The sequence below is a fragment of the Chrysochloris asiatica genome, unplaced genomic scaffold, assembly GCF_000296735.1.
Source record: "Chrysochloris asiatica unplaced genomic scaffold, ChrAsi1.0 scaffold00074, whole genome shotgun sequence".
Lineage (NCBI taxonomy): Eukaryota > Metazoa > Chordata > Mammalia > Afrosoricida > Chrysochloridae > Chrysochloris > Chrysochloris asiatica.
In genome coordinates, this window is record NW_006408592.1 from 2586350 (window position 1) to 2593494 (window position 7145).

Consider the following 7145-nt stretch of genomic DNA (forward strand, 5'->3'; position numbering starts at 1 on the left):
CAAGTGGGTTTCATAAAAGGGATGCAAGGATGGTTCAACATCAGGAAAACAATCAGTGTAATCCATCATATAAATAAGGAAAAGGAAAAGAACTACATGATCATATCGATTGATGCAGAAAATGCATTTGACAAAATCCAACATCCATTCTTGATAAAAGCACTCAACAAAGCAGGAATTGAAGGGAAATTCCTCAACACAATCAAGAGCATATATACAAAACCAAGAACCTATATCACACTCAATGGAGAGAAACTGTGAACAGGAAACAGACAAGGATGCCCTTTATCACCACTCCTATTCAATATTGTGCTGGAAGTTTTAGCCAGAGGGATATGGCATAATAAAGAAATTAAAGGCATCCAAATTGGCAAAGAGGAAGTACAACTCTCCTTATTTGCAGACGATATGATCCTATACATAGAAAACCCAAAAGACTCAGTAAAAAAAACTATTAGACCTCATCGAAAGATTCAGCAAAGTGGCAGGGTATAAGATCAACATACAAAAATCAATTGGATTTCTCTATAGCAACAGCAATAAAAATGAAGGACATTAAGAAAGCAATACCACTTACAATAGCCACACAAAGGATGACCTATTTGGTAATAAACATAACCAAAGAAACAAAGGACTTATACAAAGAAAATTACAAAACACTACTACAAGAAACCAAAAGAGACCTACAGAAGTGGAAGAACATACCATGTTCCTTAATAGGAAGACTCAACATCGTGAAAATGTCAATTCTGCCCAGAGCAATTTACACATACAACGCAATCCCAATCCAGATTCCAACAACATTCTTCAACGAGATGGAAAGGACAATTACTAAATTTATATGGAAAGGAAAGAGACCCAGGATAAGCAAAGCCCTGCTTAAAAGGAAGAACAAGGTTGGCGGTCTCTCACTCCCTGATTTCAAACATGGCTATGGTGGTCAAAACAGCCTGGTACTGGTACAATGAAAGAGACATTGATCAATGGAACAAAATTGAGAATCCAGAAATTAACCCAACCACATACAGCCAAATGATTTTCGACAAAGTGTCTAGGCACATTGCATGGGGAAGAGACAGTCTCTTTAACAAATGGTGCTGGCAGAACTGGAAAGCGATATGTAGAAGACTAAAAGAAGACCTTTTGCCTTGCACCCTATACAAAAACTAATTCAGCATGGATTAAAGATATAAATGTGAACCGCAAATTTGTGATGATCATCAATGAAAAAATAGGGACAAATGTGAAGGCACTAATTCAGGGTATATACAGACTACCACACATTTTGAAAAGTTTACAAACAAAAATAGACAAAATAGATGAGTGAGACATACTAAAAATTAAAAACTTATGTGCATCAAGAGACTTCACCAAAAGAGTAAAAAGGGAACCCACAGACTGGAAAACAATCTTTTGCAACGACATATCAGATAAGGGACGCATTTCTAAAATATATAGGAAAATACAATGCATCTACAAAAATAAGACAAATAACCCAATTAAGAAATGGGTACAGGACATGAACAGACACGTCACCAAGGAGGAGATCCAGGCAGCCAACAAACATATAAAGAAAGATTCTCTGGGCAAATTATTGAATGATGCAGAACGCATCAAGAGAAAAATGGAAGGAATACACAGAGTCATTGTACCAAAAGGAAATGGTTAATGTTCAACCAGAATGGAGGTGCGCAGACAGCAAGGGACCAATGAACAGCTACCAAAAGAGAAGAATGTCCACACCTTTATCTCAGCGGTTCTGCCAGGCGTCTTTGGCCGCTCCGATCTTTCCCCCACGTGGTCTCACCCAAGATGGCGGCTCCTGGAGCAGCCGAGCGTCCCGGACTAGAAAGCAATAGATTTCTTGCTTCTGCCACAAATTCCCCCAGCTGTGAGCCTTCCAACCTTCTAAGTATTCCTTTATATGTGGTTCAGAGTTCTGGGACCATCCCCTGAGCCTGCTTGGTTGGGTATTCTGTGTTGTTGTTGGTGGAGCTCTCTGCTATACGTCCACCCGATCCGCCATCTTGTTTCGAATCTGGTTTATAAGCTTTCAAGAGGGAACCTAGATCCAGAGGGCATGGAGGAAGGTAGAATCTCCACTGAGTAGTATCCAATCTGTCTAGGTGGGACTGATGAAAGGAAATGCGGATAGGTCTCTTGTGATACAAGGGTAATTGTTACCAGGACTGATTTTAAAGCTTGTAAATGTAAAGGTAGACATTTTTGTGGCAAGGAGGGGAGTGATTAACTTTTCAGTCTAGGAGCGGAGGTTCCTGGAACCATGAAGGGAGAAGAGTGGAGAGCAGGACCCTACTCAGAGAAGCAGTGATCCCTGAGATGGAGGCAGAGATGATGATGTGGAGAGATGGAGCAGCAGGGGACTCAGAACCCAGGGAGGGACAGAGCCTGTGTGCTGAGGACCGGGGGTGTGGGGCGGGGGGCGGGGGAAAGAGGGGGCAGGAAGCAGGCTTGCAGAATGTACCCTTTCGTTGATTGGTAATGCGTGGAGAGGATTGTAACCATGGCAATGAAACGATATAAGATAAAATGAATGTAAAACTAATATTCTCCCATATACTCATGTAAACCTATCACATAATTCACTACAAAACTTTATAAAAAAAACAACACTGCAAATGCAAAAAAAAATAAAATACTAGTAGTGGTTATGAATTGGGCTGCTAATCTCATGGTCAGCAGTTCTAAACTACTAGCTGTTCCGTGGGAGAAACATGAGGCTTTATGCTCCCGTAAATATTTACAGCCTGGGAAACCCTATACAGGGTCGCTATGAGTTGGAACTGACTGCATGGCACAAAACCACCAACCACTCAATTTGAAATTTTATTTAAATTATGACAGCCATAGGGGAAGGGCAGGATGTCTTTGAAGATAAAGACCTCAGTTGTCCCCCATACTTTACCCTCAAGGATCAAGTTGAAAAGTTGTTGTTGTTGTTAAGTGCCGTCGAGTCGGTTCTGACCCATAGTGACCCTGGATAGGGCTTCTGAACCGTCGACCTTGCAGTTCAAAGGGCTTTGCAGTCTGGTGCATTAACCCAAAGCGCCACACCAGGACTAGGGGTTGAAAAATAGCAGTGTCTAATTCATGCAGGAGCAAAACGGTCTAATTTTACTTCCAAAACCCGATCTCAGGCAAATAGACACAGAAAGGGAACTTGGCAATGAACTGTTGCCATACAAAAAGGAAGTGTGAGATTGATAGCTGAAACGAAGTAGAACCAAAGCAAACTTCGGGATTAGAACCTGTGGTATAGAATAATTTTTAAAGGTAGGCAAATTCTGAAACTCTGTTAGTCAAAATGCATGCATTAGCAAAACACTTCCTTTGCGCAGATCTGCTCCCAAGACTACTTGGCTTGAAGAGAAGTAGATTCCTTTGTATGAAGACTCATCTGCAAATTCCTGATTTGACAAAAAAAACAAGACCTCACTTAGCTTGTATTTGGGAGCTTTTCTTTGTCTATTATACAAAATATACAATTGTGTGAGTGCCCTGGAGAAGCTAGAACTGAAATGGTTGAGAAAAGAGCCCTGAAATGGAAGGTTTTATATGCAAAGGGAGACCTAAGATTAAGATTTTTTAAATTAGAGAAATAGAGAGGTAAAGAGTGGATAGGATCAGAGTGACTAAAATTATAAATGGTGTGAAGACATGAGTAGATACGTAAACCCTTTATAGGGTCATTATGACTTGAAATTTGCTTAATGGCAGTAGTTTTTTTCTTTTCTTTTTATTAATTTTTTTGTTATGTTTATAATGTGTTGGGGGTGAGCTCTTCTCTACATTGAGGTTAGTCAGGAAGATAATCATACATCTATGAAGACCTGATTTATAACACATTTTTTTACTTCTAGAGTCTCTGAAGGGGTCATTCATTCCTTTGCCTTTTTTCGTGTCCAAGGTTGCCTCTCTCTTGGCTGTGGCTCCTTCCTCCATTTTCAAACATACCACTCAGATCTTTGCTTCCATCATGACATTGCCTTTTCTTCTAATTGCCTCCTCCTAGGTCTTATATGAGAAATATCGTGATTATAGAGGGTCCATTTGGTAATCTAGGATAAAGCTCAAAAGCCTTAATTTAATCGTATATGCAAAGTCAATTTTAATGCATAAAGTAATATTCACAGGTTCTGGGGGTAAGGATGTGGACATTTTCAGCCTACCACGGCAATCATCCCAAATACCTACATATAGTTTTGTACATTGTAATTTCTTAATGTATGTTCACTGAATTGCTTGTTATATAACTTTTAATAAGATTTTGCCTGGAAATAGAGCTTTAATTATTTTCAATTTTTAATTTTTTAAAGGGAAGTTCAGGCCAACTTTTTTCTCCTTTGCTCTCTAAAGTAAACAGTTCTGAATGTTTAACTCTAGAGAGGTTTTATTTCTATGTGATTCATTAAATTCAGACTAATAAATATGGCCCCTTTCCCTTCTTAATCCTCTTCTTCTCAATGAATCTTTCAAAACTCTATGCTATTCTTGTTATGTTAGATGTAAATGAGGTTTTTTTTTTTTCTGAGTTCTTTGCAAATCATTTTTCTGTACCAAAATGATTTATATTTGTTTGCTGATCTAAGCTCCATTTTAAATGTTGCCTTAAATGTATGAAGCTTTGATTAAAAACAAAAGAAAGTTATCTTGTTATTATTGAGTACACTTTATACTAATTGTTTTATTTCTTCATTTTATGACTGATAAAACTGATGATCAGAGAGACCACATTTCAAACTTTTCAGGAAGTTACAAAGGAACTTTAGAACTTCACTTAGATTGTAGAAGGGACTGCAGTCTAATGATCAACAAAATGTATTTGAAAACAAATCTCACTTTCCTCCCTTAGCAGCTCTAGATTCCTTATCAGCTAAATAGATCTAATAATGGAAATGTCATAGTATTTGTGTGTATGAAATAAATGAGACAGTGACTTCAGAGTACTTTGCATTGTCCTGATATCAGCTGCTTATCTGAGTGAGCTTTGAAAAGTTCATGGAAAAATGGAATTAAAGGTCAGTGAACATATCTCACAAACCTTTTGAAGGCCCTTCATACTCTCTGATCCCTGTCTTTCCCATTCAACATGGTGTCCAGTCTCTATCAGTGTTTCGCTCTCTGAAATCCTCCAGCATTTAATACTCCTTAGATTAAAATTTATTATTTTACAGACTCATAGAATGTTAGAGTTGTAAAGAACCTTAAATATCAACAATGAATTTTTTTTTTAATTTCAGGAGAGGAAACTGAGGTACAGAAAAGTCAAATAATGTGTTCGAGGTTATGCAGTTTATTAAAAAATTTTCTATTACTTAGTTATAAACTTAAGACTGTTTAATAGCTTATTGAAATTGTTATTTTTTTGGAAATTTTCATGTGGACCAATGTAGATTTTAGTCTTGAAAGAGATATTGATGCAATTAAAACTATTTTTAGATCTAATCTATGTAGATTATATAGACTTCGATACTTGCCTCCAAATGATCTATCACTTTTAATAGAGTTTAGTTTTTTGCTTAAGTTCTTAGATCCCTAATTTTGACATTAAATACATGAATATTCCCTTAGCTATTACATTATACATTTATTTGACCCTTTCTTCTTCAAAATCAGTGATTATTTCTTTGTATAAAATAAGTTATCCCCCCTAATTTGGACAAATCATTTAACTTAAAATCTAAACAAGGAAAAATTCAGTCATGATTTAGTGCTTTTTTCTCTTGTTTATTTATTTCTTTGTATCCCAAGCTTGATCCACACAAAGCTCAAGTGAGAGTTGTTGAATAGGAATCTTGGATGTGAACCAAAAGGAAAAGAAAAAAGGTAAATATTGTGGTGTCAAGTTTGGGACATCAAGACTTGATGGAACCAGTAATATTGTGGTTCACATGTGTTTGAGCTTCTTAGTTCTGCCAGTCCTTTTCTTAATGGAGATGAGTACAGTTCCCTACTCCTCATGCCTTCATTTCCTATCTTGATCTACCCTTCCTCTCTCCAAGCTACCACTCACCTCTCCCATCTTACTGGACATGATGCCATGCTCTTAAAACTATCTTTTTAGGTTTGAAAAAGGGCTCATTTGTCCTAACAACAACAGTTTGTCATGTCAGACCTTTGTTGTTGTTGTTAGGTGTCACTGAGTTGGCTTTAACTCATAATGACCCAGCATTGGGTTTTCGAGGAGCAGCTGGTGGGTTTGTCAGTCTTGCAGTTTGTGTCTAGTGCTTAGCCTATAGTGCTACACCAGGACTATCAGACCTTTAACCTAGTGATATTTCTAACCGCTGCTTTAGACCATTGTCCAATAATCCCCCATATCTTTTTAGTTGCCAAGTCCTACCCATTATTTTTACCTAAATATCTTTCAAGTTCATCCTCTTCTCTTGTGTTGGTTGAAGTTTCATTAGTTTTCTTCTGGACAATTTAAAATAGACTTCTAGGTATTTTATAGCATATTTTCCCTGGTAATAATCTTTCATGTCTTGATAGAGTAATCTATTTTACATCCGAATTATTCATGTCCTATTTGTTCTTGCATCATTTATAAAGATGATATGCATTGCAAAATCTGCTGCCATTGAGTTGATTCCGACTCATAGTGACCCTATAGGACAGAAGAAACTGCTCCATATGGTTTCCAAGAACTCTGGCAGCTCAGTGCTAAAGTGCTCAGCTGCTTACCAGAAAGTTAGTCATTCGAACCCACAGGCTTCTTCAGAGGAGAAAGATGTGTCAGGCTGCTTCTGTTAAGATTACAGCCTTGGGAATTGTATGGGGCAGTTATACTCTGTCCAATAGGTTCTGTATGAATTGGAATAGACTCCCTGGCAAGCAAGAGGCTTAATCTTTATGGAAGGAGACTACCACATCTTTCTCCCACCCAGTAGTAGCCTATGGATTTGAATGCAAAACGCTTTGCCATATCGTTCTCCCAGTGGAGGAACTGGTGAGTTCCAACCACAGACCTTCAGTTAGCAATTGAACATCAGTACCACCAGGGATCCTGACAATAATGATAAGTACTATTTACATCTGTGGAAAGAGAAGATGGAAAAGCTCCATATCATCAGTGAAGACAAGACCAGGGGCAGACTGTGGAACAGACCATCAATTACTGATAT